We start from the raw sequence: 22,977 nt of genomic DNA, 5'->3' as shown, positions 1-22,977 counted from the left end.
TTTTGGCCCCCCCTTTGAACCCCTGCAGATTTTGTTTTTTTTTTCTTTAGCCTAACTGGAGTTTTATATTTTTTTTTCAGTCCTCCTGGCCATCTGACCGTACCTTGTTTTGTTGTATTGTTACTTAATTCTTCTTGCCTAATCGTATTTGTGTTGCTTTTCTTGTAACTTCCTCTTGTCATCTTGTAAAGCACTTTGAGCTCCGTTGCTGTATGTTAATGTGCTCTAGAAATGCACGTTGCTGTTGCTGTCCTATCCACCCAAGTTCTCCAAAGTATCATGAACTTGAGATCTGAAAGTCCCTGACGTCCTGCTCTCCATTACTTGGTCACTTATTCCATGCCTTTGTGCTTTTCTCTGTGCACGGATGTCTGTTTTTATCTAATATCCAGATTTCAATGGACGCCATTGTATGCAGGCAGGAATGCAGATAATTCTAAAGTGGGTCACAGTAATTCTCTCGCTCTTCTTATGAAGCTGCAGCTGAATTTGGAAGGTTTGATGATTCATTTAGCACGTTTACACAAAGCTGTAACAGAACAGGTAGCACACGAACAGTGATTTCATTACTAAAAAAAATGAGAAGCTATTCTCAAATCTAAAACGCATCTGTCACCAACAAAACAGCAACCCTGAAAAGCCATCAATCTGAGCTTTTTAAAGATTTTTCATACAGTATGTGCAACTGGCCTCTGGCCTTGCTTTACATGTAGTCTCCACCTGTTGTGTTTCTGCCGGCCATTCCCACCCTGGCCAGGATTCAAATTCACGTGTTTTTTATTCATTTTTACTTCTATTATTTATGCTAATGTTCCTGTCCTTGGTTATTTGCCTTACTCTCTGATTCTGGCTGTGTCTTTGTATGTGAACTGCCTGGGTTATGTGACATGTGCTTTGTGGGTGGGGCCACCTGCCAATCACCGTCGGGGACTGCCCTATTCCCACAATTCCTGGCGGTTCATTTCCTATGCACAACTGAGTTGTGGTGAGTTCTGTGCTTCTGCTGTGCCTTGTGTTTATGGTGATTTCTTGGATATTTTTTTTTTATTTCGCACTTGGATTTGGTTTTTGGTTTTAGTTTGTTTGGACTGCCTTGTGATTTTAGGCAACTCCATTTTTCTATTGTGCTCCTCCGGGCTTCAGCATATTTTTTTTTGAAGAATACATTTTTTTTTTATTTGTATGAAGTTTTGGTGTTTGCCTGTTTATCTAACTGGGGTTTAGCGGTATAAAGTGGGCATTACTGGATGTGCTTTTGCAACGTTTTGGGATTTGCGTGCTTTGGAACTCCTAGTCACAACACCATCTACCTTTTTCTTGTATGTGTGGTGCACAGATGTACTGTAGATGTCTCTATCTCTCAATCACAGTCACTTAGCTGGTAACTGTTCATGGTTAAATGTCAGCCTCACTGTGTGTATATATATATATATATATATATATATATATATATATATATATATATATATATATATATATATATATATATATATAAAGAGGTCGCACAGCTGCTAATTTCATTTCCATTTCCATCACTAAAATGGAGAAGAAAACCCCAGAAAAAATATGTAATATTCAATCATTTTCCTCAATAAATAAATGACCAAGTATAATATTTTTGTCTCATTTGTTTAGCTGGTTTCTCTTTATCTACTTTTAGGACTTGAGTGAAAATCTGATGATGTTTTAGGTCATATTTATGCAGAAATCTAGAAAATTCTAAAGGGTTCACAAACTTTCAAGCACAACTGTATATTTCAAGTTTACTTTCCGACGATTTCAATAGTTTCTAGGACCCCGGGCTTTTTGCAGCATGGGCTTACACACATATATATGTACTAGCCGACCCATAGCGTAGCATACGCCGTATAATTATTCATTGATGGGTGAACACTTCCTGAAAGACACAGTTGTCCAAATGGGGTGAGTTTGAGGATACGACTGTGAGTGAATGAAAAGATGAAACTCTGGAGAGAGCAACATGCAATTGTCCGTGACTGAAAACTGGTTTTGGCAGATACAGGCATGTCTTTTTGAAAGTTTGGCCCTGTGCCTTATTGATTGTCATTGCAAATGCCAATCTAACAGGAAATTGTCTGCGTGTAAAAGTAAAAGGCAAATTTGAATCTGATGGGGTCAGGGAAATCCGGGGACTAAGGACAGTTTGTGAGGTAGGAGCTGCGATAGTTTTACACTCCAGTACATTGCGGTGAATGCTGGTAACAGTCAGTCTAGTGCCATTACAGAGACCTCTTGTTGGCATGAGCTTTCTGAGAAGCATGACGACTGAACCAATTTTAATTTTGAGTTTATGCGGAGGCATGCCAGTGGGAGTAAGACTGTTAAGAAATTCTTTGGGGAATGAAAGTTGATCTGCGGGATCGTCTGTGACGATGGAGTCAATGCTGGTGAGAGTTACCTCATTGGTAGGGATAAATTTCAGTACTTGTTCATTAAGGTGTAGCAAGTCTTCATTGGTGACGCTTAATATAGCTTGCGTACCGAGTTGTTCCGGAGAGACAGTTGAGAAGTCCATGTCGCCATATAGTTGTTGAATGGGATCAGAATTAAAAGGAAAACAATGTGAAGGTAATGTGACAGCTGTTCCGTTTTTCCCATCTCCAACATTGAGGAGCCATTTTGCGAAATGTTGTTTGTGAAGAAGAGCTCTCATATTTGTCGTCAGTGTAAGTACATGCATGTGATGCCACAAAGGCTGCTTGTTAATGCAACTGGCGATAGTAAGTGCTCGGGAGCCACACATAATGACGAGGAGTATTTGTCGGAAATCTCCACCCAGTAGTACTGTTTTCCCTCCAAATGGCTGCGTGTCACCTGTGAGGTCACATAATAACCTGTCAACTGCCTGGAATGCGTATGCATGTGTCGTTGGCGCCTCGTCCCATATTATCAATTTGGATTGCAGAAGATGCTGAGCGTGTGGCGAGGTAGGTTTGATGTTGCATGTGGAAGTAGTAGTCAGGTTCAACGTTATTTTAAAAACGGAATGTCCAGTACCCGGTAACAATGTTGCAGCTATTCCTGTAGATGCTACGGTTGTAGGAATGTCTCCCCTAGCTCTGATGGTATGAATCAGGGTTTTGTAGACAAAGGTTTTCCCTGTTCCTGCAGGACCATCTAAGAAGAAGCCTGTTTGCTGCAGATGGGAATCGCTGTATGCAGCGTTTAAATATGTGTTTGGTGAGGTGTTGGGGGCGGGCACATGAGCAGGCAGTGCGCATGCCTCGAGAGCGAGGGTGGGTGCGAGAGGAGGGTTAGAGTTGGAGGACGGGGCTCCGTCGTGCGTACCCCATGGTTGGGCGATTTGGTCGATTATACATATAGGTGTATGTGTGTGTGTGTTTTATAGATAGACAGATAGACAGATAGACAGATAGATAGACAGATAGACAGATAGATAGATAGATAGATAGATAGTGCCAAGAGGGCACTTTCAGGCAGGTGGCGCAAGTGCATTGAGGAGGCTGGAGACTCCATTGAGGAATCACATTATCAGTTTTGTGACGGTTTGTTTGTTCCACGCTTGAATCCCCCTCATATATTTGTTGCATATCCATTTTATGGTTGTGTCTCTTTTTTGTTGGCTCTTGTGTTTTTGTCCACTCTTCTGAGGGAGACATGTGAGTGTGAATTTCACATACTGACTGAGCGCACCTGACCATAAACTTAGATTTGAATTTGGTCTTCTTCTTGTTGAGCAAAATCAGTCTTCACACAAGTAATGGAGTATGGGATATTACGATTGACTTTTCATAGCACACTTTTATTTGGGGTTCACGTCCCGGGTCCTCCCTGCACGAAGTCTGCACCTTGTCCTCATGTCTGTGTGGGTTTCCTCCCACAGTCCAAAGACATGTAGGTTAGGTTAACCCAATGATGGACTGGCACCCTGTCCAGGTTTGTTCCTGCCTGGTGCCCCATGCTAGCTGGGATAGGCTCCAGCACCTCCTGCGACCCAGCCCTGGTCTGGATTAAGCGGGTCAGGCAGCAATGTGAATTTTAACCTATCCGGTACCCCGACAATTACTGCTGTTGAGGTGTTAGGGGTGATTTTTAAAACCAAGACTATCCAAGAGATATACAAACATTCTTTGCCAGAAATGATTCATATTATTTATTCTTTCAAAAGTAAATGTCTGCTTTGGAGAAGTGTCCTGCTCAAATGCTATCTGTCACACAATATGGCTCCACTCCTAATTCGGAAAAGGCAGGAAACTCCACCTACCGGTAACAGTGATCTTGTTTTTCTAAGATAAAAAAAATGTCAAGGTCACAAAGTCAAGAGATTGAAAAATATTTCAATAAACACAACAACATGTTCAAGTGACCCACGGAGAGCCGCTCACCCAGACACGCTACAGCTTTAGGAAGGTCACTGAGCACAGCTGGGAACATCTGCTCCCGGGGCTATTACTTCCAAAAATCGGGTGGTAAAAAACGAAGCAGCAGCTCAGCCATTCCAGGGGTACCCGGCACGTTTCAGATGTGAGGTGGGCTTCTCTCTAAACCAAATACATTTTCTTTGCCCAAATATACATGCACTGCTCAGATAAATCTTATAATTATTACTGCACGGTCGCATTTATGATTTAATTCATTGTGGCTGGGTGCAGTAACAACAGCTCCACAAAAGGGAACGCCAGCTGGGCCATCCCATTTAATGTTAACAAGTCCAACAAGAATAAATGCCCTCAGTTGTAAATAAATGTAAATAATAAATAAAATATAAATAAATAAATACATCTATATATCTCTCTATTATAATAAAAAATCCTGGGAAGAGAGACAAGATGTGATTTTCTCAGAGAGACACTTTCACGTCCCGCCAGACAAGACTTTGTGCCAAGAGATATAACCAGGCCCGGGGCCAGAAATAAAAGACAAAGAGTAGATGACAAAGTAGAACATCGTAAAGAATTCAAAAACATTTGTGCGGTACACATGCAGAGCATGTTAGAGATAATGAAAGTATGAAAATTCGAAAGTCTCAAAAAAATAATAGTAAAGATCACATTAGCGCAAACAAATGGAAATTATTACTCGGTGAAATAACGGAACAGCGAAAAGAGATCGAATATACTGTTCAGATTTAAACTTTAAGTTAGAGACTTGTAGATCGTCTAATTCATGTTGCCATCAGGGAAAAGTACTGCTGCTTCCCAATGAAGAGGCGCATCCACAAGAATTAAAAATGTAGCTTGGTGAAAGTGAAATCTTCATATGCGAGTGGCAGAGACGCGAAGTTGCTGGCGTGTAGCCCAGGCAGGGAGGCTGGCGAGCGAAGCCCCTAGTATATATATATATATATATATATATATATATATATATATATATATATACTGTATATATAAAAGTCAATGTATGTATGTTCCGGCATCACTTCCGAATGGCTGGATGTTTCTCATTGGTCGACTAAAAATACTGTAGGGTGAAATCACTCCTAACCCACCCCCAGAATTCTGGGTAGGTTAAGGGTGATCTTGTATGCATGTTATCATCCAGTTGACACTTGGAACGACCACCAGAGGGCAAAGTGGAGGTGACTGCCAGCATTTGTTATGTCTGAGTGCCACCACTGTGCCCACCTGGTGCTTTTGAAATGAAATCGTGTTTCGAGCGTCAACTGGATGATAACATACATACAAGACCGCAAGACAAGCACATTAGTGAGTCTTCGTTGTTAGTTAATTTATTTTTATTGTTGTTTTTTTTAATTAAATTTTTCTCAAACAATTAAAAAAAAAATGTTGGGTAGTTCAGCTAGTAAATAAATAAATGCCTCCAGATATCAGGTCAAAAATAAGCTAAATATTTTGTTTGGTTATCACTGACACTCGGTCCGGTTATCAGGAGCTCCATCTGGCAGGTACGTCTTGCCAAAAAAATGACACCTCCTTCAGGGAGGGCCGAGCTTTTATGGCGAGTGAACAGGAAGGGGCGGAGTCAGCTGCCCTCACTGGGCGGGTTCTCAGCACTGTGAAGAGAGAGAGATGACTTTGCTAGTGATGGTGCCCCCTCTTGTCCCGGAGTGTTATCATATACCTCCATAGAGCCTGTAAGGACATCCTCTGAGGCGCCTATGTGACATCACGCTAACACTGAAGTCAACCTGCATACGCAGACGTAAAAAAACACAACCCTACTTGTATCTTCAGTACAGGCCATGCACACCTTGGAGAACATCCACTCGTCCGTTTAGAAGGGGCTGCTCATGGATTCCTCAAAGTCCTGCATGAAGGCAACATGGCCCTCCTTAGAAATCCTGGCTTTGGTTTCTCTCCCGTTTTTACAGTTTCTGCATTTTCAGATGGCTTGTTCTGCTCGGCGCAGATAAAAACTTCAGTCTACAGTGCGATGTTTGACAGTTCTGCTATAAAATTGTCATGTGCTTTCTTGCTGCCATCAGAGACACAGGCACTTAGGAGAACTGCGGTGACCTTTTCTACAAATGACATTATGTAGCTTCAGATCAGCAGTGATTACGCACCCATAATAAGCCTAGGGCTCTGCTGGGGGGTCATTTGTCTTTTCTGAAAAGCTAACGACAGAAAAGCAGGGCTGGTAAACACCGCTGGTTGGTCGCTGGATGATTGTTTGTGCTATACAGGTTACAGTACTCGGTTTAAACTGCACATTGCTTTACTATTAACAGTAGCCAATAGAATATGCTGAAGGTATGTCTTTACATTTTAAGAAAGGGTGATTTTTGTTGTTATTTAAACAAATGATACACTGAATATAGTAGGCTACATATAAAAAGTAAATAAAAATGTCTAATCACCTTCTCAACAAGACAATAAATAATAATATATAAATGTAAAGAATTACCAGGCGTTTTTCTCACTACTCAAGGAGCTTTTACATAGTCAGTGGTGACACTTCAGCTACCAGTAATGTGTGGCACCCACCTGGATGATGTGACGGCAGCCATTTTTTTCATCAGTACACTCGCCTCACATGAGCTGTTAGCTGGTGAAGTGGTGGCAGGGATAGTTAGCCAATTAGAGACAGGGGATGATTAGGGGGCCGGAATGTCTAGGCCTTGGTGGGCAATTGTCGAGAGAGGGATCTTCTATGACCGCAGCGAGTCAAGTCCTCCGTTTTACGTCTCAAGACGGTGCCACTTTTACTGCACTGGGGCATTGGGATCCACATTCAGACCACAGGGTAAGCACCCCCTGCTGGCCTCACCAACACGTCTCCCAGCAGCAAGCCAGGTTTTTCCAAAATGGTGTCCCATCCAAGTACTGGATAAGTGGATGACGACGCTCCAGTTAAGACTGTTGTGACCATCACAGTGGAGCGGTGCTACACTATTAACGTCATCTTAAATGTATTGTGCCAAGTCCCGTCTCTCATAGCGTTGTCCTGTTTAGATGGTCTTTGTGTGTCTGTGTAAATATTGTCCCCTGGAAACAAAGGGGGACAGATAACGACATGGAAACGTGGCTCCTCGTGATAGTTCATCCTGTCAATCTCATCATTTGCATCCGGGTCAGTACTATTTAAAACGTAAGGAGGGAAGGAGAGAGGAGACCGGTTTTTGTTTTCACACCGACAACGATTCAAATCGCCGACACATTCTCCTGCTTGCTGCATTCAACTCCAGACTGGACAATTTCACCAATGCAATGGAAAAAAACCCCGGGATTTCCGGATCACTTCAACGATCATGAATGGTGAGACTATTCATTTTGTCCATTGGGAGAGGAGCAAGCCATCATTGTTGTCCGTATTTAATCGCCGTAGGACACTTTTAGAACTGAACCGGGTTCACTACCGTTACACATCCTCCGTATAAGCTTTGGACTTCGTGGGCATTTTGTGTTCCCTGTGTATCATTTTGTTTTGTGTCCAGTGTGGGGACAAGGGAGGGCCTGTGTTGTGTATATATATATATATATATATATATATATATATATATATATATATATATATATATATATATATATATATATATATACATATATATATATACAGTCAAAGTAAAAAGTATGTGAACGCCTAGGAATTCTCTCTATTTGTGTCTAATTCCCATATAAAACCTGGTCGTATCGTCATGTCAGCCCCAATAATGAACACACACCGTCGCCTAGAACTAAAGATACACAGATTTTCAGAGAATTTGTGACCATATTGAATAAATCATTCAAACTGTGAAACTGAAGGTTGGATAAAGTAAGTGGACCCTGAGCTAATGACCTTTTAAAAAGCTCATTGAAGTTCAAATTTAGCGCACATGGAGTCCATTTAATGAAACGAGTTCAGAGGTGCGGCCCAGAATGACTTGCATTGATAAAAAACATGATAAAGTTTGAGTCTGAGCTTTTGACAAGATGGGAATCACGCCTCGCACAAAAGAGCTGTCTGAAAAGCTACGATGGGGAATTGTTCATCTACATGAGGCTGGCAAGGGTTACAAAGTCATCTCAGAGATTTGAGATCTTCATCAGTCTACTGTTAGGCAAGTTGTCTATAAATGGAGACAATCTGGCATTGTGACTACTCTGCCTAGAAGTGGGCGCCCTGCCCAGATGACCCCAACGCAAAGTCAGCAATGAGGTAAAGAAGAACCCTACAGTGACAGCCACGGACTTGAAGAAGTCATCAGAACTGGCTGACATCTCTGTTTACGAGTCAACTATACGCAAAACATTGAACAAGAAAGTGGAATCTCAGTTTGCAAGCATAATTCGTTCCAGAAACATGCTCGCAGTCCAAAGCACTCGTATATCAAAGTGAATTTCCCCATTAGAAATAATAGAAACTCAGATGATTCGTTCCACAACCCAAAACTATTCATATAAAAATGATTAATACAAAATATAAAGTAAAAATACATAAACAAATTAACCTGCACTTTACCTTTGAAAAGAATCATGGCTGGTGTGAGTGAGTTTCTAAACTCTTGTGGGATTCCACCCAACGGGACGACATGCAGAAGAGCGTCCCAAAGCAATCGCAGTCTCCCAGCGCTGTAGCAGTTCGCCGTAAAAGCGAATCCGAAAAGATCGCTGACATGCTATACGCGCCTGCCGTCGATGGGTGATACAAGGAACATTATAAATGCTCAGGGCACAGTACTGCTTGCCCACGACCCTGCCTGACTGCTGTGTCTGTGTATAGAAGAATGGCAGATCTCGCTACAATAAATAACCGCGCTGTTGCTGTTTCAAGCTGAATAAAGCTGATGTTGTTAAAGTACTGAGACTCAGCTTTGTGTTTTGGGGCGCAAGACAGGGACTGACACGTCACAGCACACGCGCGCACACGTACACACACACACACAGTCACAACGCTGTAGTAAACAGTATACGCTCGTATGGAGGTTGACTATATGAGTGAGGCACGCCAACTAAGACAGAGAATAGGAGACGATTGCCCACAAGAGAGACAGACACACACACACACGAGCGCACGAGAGAGAGAGATAGAGAGAGAGACACACACACGAGTGCGAGAGAGAGAGACACAGACACACACACACACACGTGCACGAGGAACCATCAGCTCAGTTGTGATCACATGACGCTCAGCAGACAAAGCGTATCCATATTACTTGTATTGCAAGACCTCGCTCGTTTATCAAGTCAAAATTTATTACAAATTTTAGTTCGTCTTGCAAAACACTCGTAAACCAAGTTACTCGCAAACTGTGGTTCCAATGTGTATATATATATATATATATATATATATATATATATATATATATATATATATATATATATATATATATATATATATATATATATATATATACACACAGTACAGTGGAACCTTGAGATACAAGTTTAATTCGTTCCAGCACTGAGCTTGTATAGCAAATTTCTCGTGGAATAATTATTTTCACGTTAAATGCAAAAAAAACAATGAAATCACAAGCGCACAAACGCGTAGATCCTCACGCTACGGGAGAATAAGGAACACTGAGTGACCTGACGGGCGGGCAGCGTCAGCTTGGGTGAATCCCCGAGTCGAGGCAGATTGGAAAACGCGTCACGTATACCCACAGCCTGGCTCGTGGCTCGTTGCACGAGCCAATGCTCGTATATAGATTCAAATTTTTCGCTCATACTTTCCTCGTATCTTGAATTTCTCGTATACAGAGCTGTTCGTATCTTGAGCTTCCACTGTGTGTGTATATATATATATATATATATATATATATATATATATATATATATATATATATATACACACATACATACATTATTATATACATATATTATACATATATTATTATATTATTCTGCCGGGCACTTTTGGGATATAATGATATAATGAGGGAGCTTTAAAGGGAATGAATTATGGATTGTTTTGCTGTCTTGTTTCCTGTCACTATTAATATATACAGCCACTATGATTATTTTACCAACTGTTTACCTATTTAACCATCGACTGAGCACGTTTATTTGGAAAAAGTACGGCTTGTCGGGTCTGACGGTCCTCATCTTACCAGGCCACAGGTCTTGGTGGTGTAGCGGCCATTGTGGATGATTGGGTCCAAGTAGTGGCTCAGCCTTTTATGATCGACTGCTAACAGCTCTGATTCACTCCTACCCTCACCGGGCTCGTGTTCATCATTTAGCCCCGCTTATCCCCAGTACACTAAAGTATTCATCTTGCAGTACTTGCTGTTTAAGTATTAAATGGTCAGCTCTTGGGTTGAATTTGCAGGGCTGGCCAATCTTAAACAGATTTTGCCCCACTGCCTTCTCCTCTCTGCTGGCAAAAACATTTTTAAAAATATGAGATTTTTCTTCCAGGAACCCTAACTACCAGTTCCCCCAACTCACAGACGTTACCTTGGTCTCTGTAAATGTTTTCTCGTGGGTGGGAGTGGAGGCAGAGCTGGAAGTGGCGGAGTTGAAGACGCTACGATTTTCTCACTCGGAGGAATGAAGGTAGACAGGATTAGGAATGAGGATGTTAGAGAGGAAATACGGGTACAACAGTGTGGTGACCAAGTGACAGAGGCCAGATTGAGATGGCTTGGTCACATGCAGAGGAGAGACATCGGGAAAAGAATATGGAGTATAGACCAGCCAGGCGAGAGGAAAATGGGAAGGCCAAATAGGAGGGTTATGGGCTGGGAGGCCATGAAGGCAAAAATGGAGACGGATGATCTGCTATGGCGACCCCTAAATGGGAGCAGCTGAAAGAAGAAGGAGAATTTAGTTTTTGCTATCTAAGTAACATAGAGACAGATTAACTGGACTGACCCAAGGCTCACAAAGTCGTGATTACTGGCTCTCGTCAATCAGCTCAGCGTTTGTTTTTATCTGAACACACAAAGGAAAACAAAAAAAAAAAAAAAGAGTGCCTACGGGCATCACTGAACCGTCGACCTCGTGCTTGGCATTCTGGCACCTAGAGGAGTACACGTCTCACAAGCAGGTCTGTCTAGGATGACAGAAGGAGCACTGGTCTCATCTTTTACTCTGTTTTGAATCAAAGTCCTTGAAAACATAAGCGAGAGTGTCTATCATGCTTTTCCCACAATCCTGTTTTTTGTAATTAAAAGGCAGAAAGTTTAATGTACACATTTTTTCCCAACTGTTCCAGGAGCCCAAAAGCTCATGCCCTCGTGTGTCCCCTTACAAACAGATGGTGTGTGTGGGACCCACAGTTTGAGTCTGAGAACAAAAGACCTGCAAGTCATAAAGGGCAAGGCCTGCTGAGACCTGCCGAGCTCCTTAACGAAAGGTAAAGATGGTGTTCTAATCCCGAGGTCCTCCATGAAGAGAACAAGTCATGCTTCATAAATGATCACATCAGAGTTGAAAGACTTGAGCATCTCTGTTTGCTGTGTGAATCCAAAGACACACATCCATAAAAATATAATTTCATACACATTGTCAGAATCCTCTCTTCAGGATTAAAAAAACGTCAATGGTTTATGTTGACCATCAAGGGGTGCTTTTGTTTTTTATTGATACTCTCGTGTGAAAAAGTAAGTGCATCCCATGGAAATGGTTGACTTTCTCAACATATCTGAACAGGTAAACATGAGATCTTCATGAAAAGAGGCCTTGAGATAAAGACGACGGGCACATCATCTCATTGTCATCATCTAAATGGACCAAAATGCAGATTTGTCACATAGAAAAACAAGTCCACCCCTCCACTTATCCCCACTTCAGATTCATCAAATTAGAAATGAGGTGTTCCATGTGAGGTGCCAATGATCAGAACCTCCTTAAGGGAGTCTGCAGGTGGACCTGACCATCTTATTTAAAGAGCGGGTATCGAGGGTCTGCTGTTGTCTTTGCTATCGACCTGTCTGGTGTCATCATGCCAAGATCTAAAGAGCTCTCTAAGGCCATCAGATAAAAGATTGAGTCTGGCAAGTGATATCATAAGATCTCCAAATTAGCTGAAGTGAATCATTCCACTGTACAGAAAAGCAACTACAAGTGGCGCTGATTACAAACAACTGCCAGTTTGTCCAGCCCATAAAATTCAGCCCAAGAGCCGACCCACTTAATACTAAACAACATCTCCAAAAACCCCAAAATTTCATTGTGGGATCTGCAGGTAACTCTTGGAACAGCTGGCGTCAAAGTGCAAGCATCTACAGTATAATCAGAAGGAGACCACCATGTGAGGTGTGACTGGAAAAAGCCTTTGGTGTCCAAAAAGAACATCAGGGTAAGACAACAGTTTGCCATTGAATATCAAGGCAAAGGCCGGGCCTTCTGGAACAATATGCTCTGGACAGATGGATCAAAGATAAGAGTTATTTGGCCACAGTAACAATAGACATGTTTGCCAGCATTTCAGGGAATGAATCTCACGCCAACTGTCAAGCGTGTGTTCTGGTTGGGGCTGCTTTGCTGCCTCAGAGTCTGGGCAGATTGTAGTCACGGAGTCAACTAGGAATTCTGCATCATCTCAAATTGTGCTTGAGGAGAATGTGACGCCATCTGCCCAGAAGCTTGAACATCACATCTCTTCACAGAAATGACTGAAGCAGTCTAGCGAATCCATCAAGGAAAAGCTCAAAAAAGGAAGAAATGGAGGATTATGGTCTGGCCTAGTCAAAGCCTTGATTTGAATCCCACTGAAATGTTTGAAACGGGCAGGACATGCAAGAAAACCCACAGACACCTCACAACTGGAGGAATTTTGCATGGAGCCGTGGTCAAAAGTGTCACAAAGTCAACGTTACAGACTTCAAAACACCTATAAGAAGTCATCTCTACTAATGGGGGCAATACCAGCATCCGAGGCCAAAGAAGGACTTACATTTTCTCTCAGTAGACCCTTATATTTATTAATAACTAGCCGTAGTAGTGAAACAGGATAGCGAGGAGGGCCCTGCCCGGCTCCCCACTCCACTCGGCCCGCAGCCTCTGTCTCAGATTAGCGTGATTATCTCGCTCCTGCAAACGAACTAGGATTCTTAGCACAATGAGAGAGAAGTCGCAACATTAACCGGAATGTTCAAGCAAATTCTAGAAAACAATCCAATCTCAATTCGTGAAGTAGTTCTTTCATTCGCTAGCTGAGCGGACAGACAGACAGACGTTGGATTTGATTAACAGAGAGACATTAGGTTGAATAAATGATTGAGAACCTTGTGGTTTACTTCAAGAAGACCACCTTTATCTGTAGGCCCCGTTTGCAGGAAGTTCTACTGTTTGCCTGTTTAAAGAAGTTGAAATGGTCAACAGCTTCTACGGGGTGTATTTACTTTTTCACAGCAGGAAGGTATGGTGCTTATTAAATTTGTCCTTATCGTGTGTTAAGTGTCATGCCTGGCACTTGCTTACGCATTCCTGTTATTTTCCTTCTGGTTTTTAAGGTCACTGACACCCGTCTGACACAGTTGTGACTTTAAATGACATTTTTTGTTAAACGAGCATCAGCTGGCCAGTTAATAAGCAGTCATCCATCAACAGCATTTCACAATTCACACAGATACCACAATGTTTTCATTTTCTTGATTTTACTTTTTAGCATTTATTTATTTATCGTTTTCAAGCCTGCAATAGCCCAGCACATCATGCAGAGTTATTTCCTGCTAACAATGTTGCTCCCCGTGACCCTGAATTTATGCTTTTAAACATTTTAGCATCACAAAAAGCCGAGGTCCTTGCAGCAACATCTTATATTTTTTACTTGATCTGACGCCATCCATCGTTAGGGTACATGTGCCACATGCCCGCGTTCATGCGTATGGCGGCACCCACCCTGGGCCGAGACAGCCACATGATCAGAGACAGTCTGCACCTCGTCTTCCTGACAAGACAAAATGAGCTGCTCTTGCAATTTCTTTTCAAGGGCTATTTATTTATTTTTAAACTTTGGTTTCTGTCCAACGTTTATCCTGTCTTCAGGCCGATCAACTTCTTTTCATTCGGTTCCTGATGTTTTACTCCCCAGTGTTCCGACCTCACCTCTGTCCAGACAGCTCTTCCTGTTTTTGCTCTAAAATACTTCCGTCTCACTCCACACTGGCTTTAGGGAAAGAAGGAAACGGCACACTGCAACTCCGGGCATGCTGACGTTAGGATAACCGAGCATTTGTTCTAAAACTGTTCATTTGTGACACGCCATCTGTTGGAATGACAGATGCAATGTGTTTTATTACTAAAATGTTTGTGAGGCAGGTGGAGCAGTGGCTCACATCCCGGGTCCTTCCTGCGTGGAGTTGGAATGGTCACCCCGTGTCCCCACAGTCAAAGGCACGCAGGTTAGGTGAACTGGTGCCAACACACAACTGTATTTATCACTAGCGCCTGATGACCCTGACTTTCTTGATTCACTGACCCAATGCCTTACTTGTGTTTCTGAATGGATGAGTAGCAGTTTTCTCAAACTAAATAAAGAGAAATCGGAAATCTTAGTGATTGGCAAAAATAGATATAATGAGAGTATTAGAAATAAAATTGATCCACTAGGGCTGAAAATTAAGACGGAGGTAAAGGATTTAGGGATAATTATTGAGCAGAGGGAGAGAGAGGCGGTTATGAACACGTACTGATACAGCGCACTGCCCCACCCACCACATGGCAAACCAACTCAGGATCCCAGATTAGGACCCGAGTGCAGCCAAGCGACGGGTGACACCTCAGCACCACACTAGTTTAGAGGGAATGGAACCAGTTGGAGGTTTTTTTTTATGGTGGCTGGAGTGCCAATTCTGCCACCAACCACCAGGCCTTTCGGCCTACATGCAGTGCGGGATGCAAATTAACGTCATATCCAGCACGGAGCAATTGCAGGTTAAGGGCCTGGCTCCCTTAAAGATAGGGTGAGAAGCTCAGTCATCCGGGAGGGGCTCAGAGTAGAGCCGCTGCTCCTCCGCATCGAGAGGAGTCAGATGAGGTGGCTCGGCATCTGATCAGGATGCCCCCTGGACGACTCCCTGGTGAGGTGTTCGGGCACGCCCAACCGGGAGGAGGCCCGGGAAGACCCAGGACACGCTGGAGGGACTATGTCCCCGGCTGGCCTGGGAACGCCTTGGGATTCTCCCGGAAGAGCTGGAAGAAGTGGCCGGGGAGAGGGAAGTCTGGGCCTCTTTGCTTAAGCTGCTGCCCCCGCGACCCGACCTTGGATAAGCGGAAGAGGATGGATGGATGGATGGATGGGCCTGGCTCAAGGGCCCAACGAAGTACACTCACTTTTGGCGTTTACAGAATTCGAACCGGTAACCTTCGGATTGCCACTGCAGATCCCTAGCCTCACAGCCACCACTCCGTCCTCCGTAATTACTGACTCTGACCTAAATGTTAAATTACTGTTGTGTTGATGTGAGAGTTTGCATATAACTTGATAAATATGTGGTATGTCTTTATTTGTAATTTAGGCAAAGCAATGTAATTTAGTGTTACTTTGGTGAGAGGCATTCGTGTTTGCCCCCCCTTTACGACAAAGTCTCTTTGTAATTTTACGACAGGATCTGGGGGATGTGTCTTAAACCAGTTTGATGAGTATTTCTCTGCTAAAGTCTTTCAACACCCACAAGGAAGCCAGGATGTTTAACATATGGTTTGGGGGCTGCAGGTGTTAAGATGTTCCATTTCCCCCATTGGTCTGAGGTATGGCAGTTTGGAATTGGCTTGTCTCAGAGGCCTTTAAGTACCATGATGTCCTATTGGCTGTAGGGGTTGGACAGAAAACCCATAAATTTGCTTGCTTTATCTCACTCTCTCTCTCCCTTACTAACCAACATATGATGAAGAAGCATCTCTGTTACTAACCTGTGATGATGAAGACAACACAATGAAGAGCACAGCTCAGCAGACATATTGAATAGACATGTAGCTGAAAGCTGGGCACCAATGACGCCTTAACTAGAGACATTTTAAGTAACTACAAGTCTGTGTGCCACCTGAGCTACACATCACCATTTGATCAGGTTGTATGGTTGCCAATATTCAAATGTACATTGCATATTGTTATTATTTATATATCAATAATACATTACTTTATGTGTAACTTAACTCCTGCTTGTCTTTTTACTACATCTAATTTCCTGAGGTTATAGATATAGAAGGGAAGGTGGGGATACGTTATATACAATAATACCTTACAAAAAAAGTCTGCAAGATTAGGCATTCTAAGGCTACTTATTAATAATACAATAGGGGAAAGTATAGCAAAATATATATTACTCTACCAAGATAAAACAATCACATATCAATCAGATTACTAGGACAGCATTTTTTCACTTTAAGAAATATAGCAAAAGTTAGACCCCTTATAGCTTCGCAAGATGCTGAAAAAGTAGTTCACGCTTTTGTTTTTAGTCGATTCAATTACTGTAACGCACTCCTCTCAGGACCACCCAAAAAAGACATCAATCGACTGCAACGGGTGCAGAATGCAGCGGCCAGAATCTTAACTAGGAAAAGAAAATCTGAACACATCACATCAGTCTGAGCGTCACTACACTGGTTACCTGTGCCATTTAGAATTGACTTTAAAATACTGCTGATGGTGTACAAAGCCTTCATTAATCTGCTCCATCTTATATTTCAGAATGCGTCTCACCTTACACTCCAAATCGTAACCTTAGATCTTGAAATGAGTGTCTGCTTATTATTCCAAGAGGTAAACTTAAAAGAAGTGGTGAGGCGGCCTTCTGCTGTTATGCACCTCAAATCTGGAATAGGAGTTTACCGATAGAAATTCACCAGGCTAGTACAGTGGGGCCAGAAACCTGTTACTTTAACATGGCTTTCTCAGAGCTTCATCTAAGTTTAATCCTAATGCTCTGTATATTCAATTAATTATCATTATTATTCATGGTGGCTAGAAAATCTGTACTAACCCCTACTTTCTCTTCTGTTCTTTTTCTGGTCTTCTGTGGTGGCCATCTGCGCCCCCACCACCTGATCAGGGCACCGTGCAGTTCCTACATTGATGGATTGAAGACCAGAGGTCCACCATGACCATCATCATCATCGTCGTCGTTGTCTAATTCTTCCACGTGAAGCCTGAAAACCATGAGGACTGACTGAGAACATTGATGTTAGGTAGAATGCCTAGAGGGGGCCTGGCAGTCTCATGGCCTTGGAACCCCTGCAGATTTTGTTTTTTTCTCCAGCCATAGGACCTTGCTTTATTCTATGTTAATTAGCATTGCCAAATGTTTATATTTTTTCTTTCTTTAGCTTGTAAAGCACTTTCAGCTCCATCATTTGTATGAAAATGTGCTCTAGAAATAAATGTTGTTGTTGTTGACACAAAACTGGCCCCGATGTATGTTTGGTGTGTGTTTGCCATGTCCAGGGCTTGATCCTGCTTTGTGCCCTATGCCACCTGGGATTGGCTCCAGCCAGCATAACCCCGTTCAGGATGAAGCAGGTTGTAAAATGACTGAGGCGCCATCTGACACTTGCCCTTCCCTTGAGGTGGTTGCTCAGTACGTCTTCTTTTTTTACCCTCCGCCTCTGGAAAATCGTAAAACTACATTCTGCCTCTGCCACCCAGGTCTTCACTGGCATGTCTTTCATTTACTTTCAGTGCTGTCTTTTCCCTGACACATGTCCCTGGCAGCCAACACAGCACCATTTGCATTCTGGAAAACCTTGTAATTAATAAATAATCCTTATCATTTTGCTAAATTGCTTGCCCTACTACCGCGCTATCAAATGAACACGTCTTCTTTCGACACTCCTGAATATGCTGACAAAAAAGGGGCATCTCATTAAACTACAGACCATGAATTAAAAATGCAAATTGATCTTCAGCATTGTGCGCTGTTGAAACATACAGCTGCGCCTTCCTTTGACAATTGCCTTTCTTTTTTCCCTTTCTGGCTTCAGTCTCAACATCTTATTAAAGTGAAGGTTTTGCCACTTGACGCAGTTAATAAATTGATTTTTTTTTGTTTTATTTTATTTTGCTTTGCTAAATTGTTTGAATTTCTCTGTAAAATGATCCACATAACTCAAAGAAGTGATGTGCTGCAATGCAACAGAAACTTAAGCCAGGACATGTTAATGAACAAATACGAAACCCTGCAGTGGAAAACGGGGAAACGGCCAAGGCGCTGCTATTAGCCTGGAAGAACAAAAATAATACATGAAGACAAAAAATCATTTATGGGACAAGGTACAGCATACAAGTGCGACACGTTGGCGCTACACTGATGACGAGTGTCGAGTGTTCTTCCTCTACATTTTACATTTGATTTTTTTCATCCAATTTGGTGCTTACATACAGCAGTGTTTCCCAGGGGCCTTTCGCTTTATTCGTATTTGCCGTTCTGCTACACGCCTCAGTCGAGTAAAGGAGTCGGATCGGCACGCTTTCATAGCCATATTCCGATAAGGTGCTTGCTGTAACGTTTGATCATTAACACAGCGTGTCAGCAGATGCACAAAATCCTTCTATGTGCCATGCGTCAGTCAGGGTGTGTTCCTTGGCTTCAATTTATTTTCTTTTTCCGAGTCGACTTCTTTATATTAAAGTTCTAGCCGTCCCCCGCCGCTCCGCCAGCATAGTAGTGAAACAGGACAGTGAGGAAGACTCCGCCCGGCTCCCCACTCAGTCATCTCTGCTGAGGTGGGCAATACCAGCATCTGAGGCCAAAGAAGGACTTACATTTTCCCTCAGCAGACTCTTATATTTATTAATAACTAGTCGTAGCAGTGAAACAGGACAGTGAGGAAGACTCCGCCCGGCTCCCCACTCCTGACGTCCTGCTTCCTCCTCCCCTCGGCCTGCAGCCTCTGTCTCTCGGATTACCGCAAATAAATCGCTCCTGCAAGTGAACTATGATTCTTGGTGCAATGAGAGAAGTCGCAAAATGAACCGGAATGTTCAAGCAAAGCAAATCTAAATCCGTTAAGTAGTTCACTCGTTCACTAGCTAAGCGCCTTGAGCATGGGAAAGGCACTATATAAATAAAATGTATTATTATTATTTCACATAAAACATTAGTAAAAAGTAGTATTTTCTTTTAGTTCTACTTTTTAACTTGTAAACTTAGCGTACGGCAACTTTTTAGTGAAATTACTGTGAAGCGGCGGGTATCAGCGAGTGTCTACACAAGTCAAGAGAGACGCACAAACAGATTACGATTTTACTCATATAGTGTAACCACAGGGGGCGGGTGCCACCACTGAGCCCCAAACCACAGACACAATGTCACCCAATACAGTCCCAGGTTCAAATAAAGGATCTGCATGGCACCAAATACCTCTCCAAGGACCACAAGTACACAAGTCAATGCTCTTTCTCTCCTTCAGTTCTCCGATTTAGTGTCACCGGCCGCCTCCCGACTCCGACTCCACCAAGGAGATACAGCGGTGTTCTTTTAAACCAGACCTGGGAATGCTTCTGGTGTCACACCAGTGGTCATCTGGAGCACTGCTGGGTCACACAGAAACCAGGGCAGCACCCTCTTGTGGCATTCAAGGCCTCCAACAGGGCCGCTCTTCAGCACTTCGAATCCCCTTCTACCTTGTGGGGGTCCCAACTGGGACCAGCCTGGAGGAACACTGACACCTGTCGTGTGGAGGAATTCACTGCCTATGGCAGACATGTTTGCCAAGTTCATTCCATTATCTTTTTACCCTGGCTGGCATAAGGAACGCTAACTATCCCGGCCAGGTTGCAGCTCCTTCCACAGTGTCTTTCCATTATGGCCTCCCAGCCTGGTAAGGAATCGCTCTCTGTCCCAGTCAGCATGCCAGTCCATTCACCCGGACACCTACAATAGACTAAAATAAGCAACCACCTCCAATGAACTGACTGGCAGTTGTTTTCTCCCTTTTAAAGTTTTGTTTTGTCGTGACCTTAAAGCGTTTACTGCGTGAGACAATCTTCATGTGTCAGCATTGTCAGGTCTGGGCTCAAACAGCGCCATTCCCTTCAGAGACAGCTGCACCTTCGACATCACAGAATGTCAGTGGCGGGTGAATTTTGTGTTCAAATTTTATCTTTAATTTATGATTTAAGTTCACACGATTACATCTCCTTTCTATTTCCAATGCCAAGTAAATCAAAGGGTCAATCAATCAATCAATGACTCAGCATATACCAGATGACAGTTACGTCAGTTTAAGGGGCCGTCAGAGATGGCAAGTGTAACTCATTTGAGGCTGCCCAAAATGTTGTACTGCGCCTTGCCCCGAGATAACAGGGTTATAAAATGCACTGCTGATCCCCAGAGTGGCAAATTCTTGTTCTTCTTTCAGCTGCTCCTGTTACGGGTCACCACAGTGGATCATCTTCTTCCATATCTTTCTGTCCTCTACATCTTGTTCTGTCACACCATCACCTGCATGTTCTCTCTCACCACATCCATAAATCTTCTGTTAATCCTTCCTGCTCTTCCCTGGCAGCTCTATCCTTAGCACCCTTCTCCCAATATACCCCTCATCTCTCCTCTGCACATGTCCAAACCAAAGCAATGTCACCTCTCTGACTTTGTCTCCCTACCATCCCACCTGAGCAGACCCTCTAATGTCCTCATTTCTGATCCTGTCCATCCTCGTCACACCCAATGCACATCTTTAATTCTGCCACCTCCAGCTCTGTCTCCTGTGCCACCGTCTCCAGCTCATATAACATAGCTGGTCTCACTACCGTCCTGTAGACCTTCCCTGTCACTCTTGCTGATACCCGTCTGTCACCAATCACTCCTGACACTCTTCTCCACCCTGCCTGCACTCTCTTCTTCACTTCTCTTCCACAATCCCAATTACTCTGTACTGCTGATTCCAAGTATTTCAGCTCATCCACCTTCGCCAGCTCTACTCCCCTCATCCTCACCATTCCCTCTGATTCACACACGTTTTCTGTCTTGGTGGTCCTACTGACCTTCATTCCTCTCCTCTCCTCTCATATCTCCACTTCTCCAGGGTCTCCTCACTCTGCTCCCTACTCTTGCTACAGATCACAATGTCCCCAGAGTGACAACTGAAGGGAAAGTAACAAAATAATCCACAGCGCCACTTCCTAATAACCCCACAACAAGTACAGAGTACAAGGTGAAACTGGAATACAATTATTGTTGTAATTTTCATTTCTTATACAAACCCCAGGCTGCAGCACACCCGACACTGACGGATCACAAAATGAGACACTCCCCTGAAAAAACAGAAATATACAAACGGCGACAGATATAGTAACTGAAAGGAAAAGCTCACTGAAAGCCTGATGTTCGATATCGTAAAGGTTACGCAGAGCCACACCTCGAAAGAGGGAGCTTCCTGGTACAGGCTTCTCAGGCCCTCTCCTAAGTAAAACATGACGTGCAAAAAAAAATCCATTAGGCCTGTTCATCGTCGTCCATGAATGGATGGAGAGTGACGCCTTTCCTGACCGAGAGGCCATAACAGATGGACTACATAAGTGGAGCTGCAGTCTGGTCGGGATGGCTCCAGACTCCTATCCCAGTTGAGACAATCATATAATGGACGGACTGGGGAAGACTAGTTATCGAGGACAGTTTATACCCCAGGGCAAAAGGCACCAGTGCTACTCTGGCAAGGTCCCAGTTCAGACTCCTGCAGGGTTCCATGATACCCGAAGTTCAGAACGACAAACCCTATCAGGGTCACTGGCTGGTCTCCCAAGTTCGCCATGCAATGTCGTGATACTGGACGTACTTGCGAGTCCAACATAAGAGGAGACATCTCATGTCAGTAAATGTAAAGTATTACATATAGGAAGTAAAAATGTGAAGTTTGAATACACAATCGCCGGTCAGAAAATCAAGAGTCCAGCTTATGAGAAGGATTTAGGAGTTACAGTGGACTCTAAGTTATCGACTTCCAGACAGTGTTCAGAAGCCATTAAGAAGGCTAACAGAATGTCAGGTTATATAGCGCCTTGACGTGTGCAGTACAAGTCACAGGAGGTTCTGCTCAGGCTTTATAACACACTGGTGAGGCCTCATCTGGAGTACTGAGTGCAGTTTTGGTCTCCATAAAGACACAGCAGCACTGGAGGAGGTCCAGAGAAGAGCGACTAGGCTGACTCCAGGGCTACAGGAGAGGAGTTATGAGGGAAGATTAAAAGAGCTGAGCCTTTACAGTTTAAACAAAAGAAGATTAAGAGGAGACCTGACAGAAGTGTTTAACAGTATGAAGGGAATTAGTCCAGTGGATCAAGACGGTGACTTTAAAATGAGTTCATGAAGAACACGGAGACACAGCTGGAAACTTGGGAAGAGTAAATTTCGCACAAACATTAGCAAGTTTTTCTTTACACAAAGAACGATAGACACTTGGAATAAGCGACCAAGTAGTGTGGTGGACAGGAGGACGTTAGGGACTTTCAAAACTCGACTTGATGTTATTTTAGAAGAAATAAGTGGATAGGACAGGCGATCTCTGTTTGGGCTGAATGGCCTGTTCTCGTCTCGAGTGTCCTAATGCAAAGCCCACCTGGAGGAGTTTAAGGAGAGGAATGTGTAGAACTGTGCTTGTGTTACCTGGCCATTGTCCACCTGTCGAGGTTCTATTATTACATAAATGTCATTTACCTGAA

The 22,977-nt window shown here is 43.2% G+C and overlaps 1 protein-coding gene across 29 annotated transcripts in view; it reads right to left on the bottom strand.

Annotated features, from left to right (window-relative positions):
• clasp1a (cytoplasmic linker associated protein 1a) overlaps positions 1-22,977 on the bottom strand; it is a 317,477-nt gene that overhangs the window by 261,031 nt on the left and 33,469 nt on the right. The gene's annotated exons all lie outside the window — the stretch shown is intronic.

Source organism: Polypterus senegalus, chromosome 6 (assembly GCF_016835505.1).
Source record: "Polypterus senegalus isolate Bchr_013 chromosome 6, ASM1683550v1, whole genome shotgun sequence".
NCBI classification, from domain to species: Eukaryota; Metazoa; Chordata; class Cladistia; order Polypteriformes; family Polypteridae; genus Polypterus; species Polypterus senegalus.
This window is presented reverse-complemented; position numbering and strand designations above follow the sequence as displayed.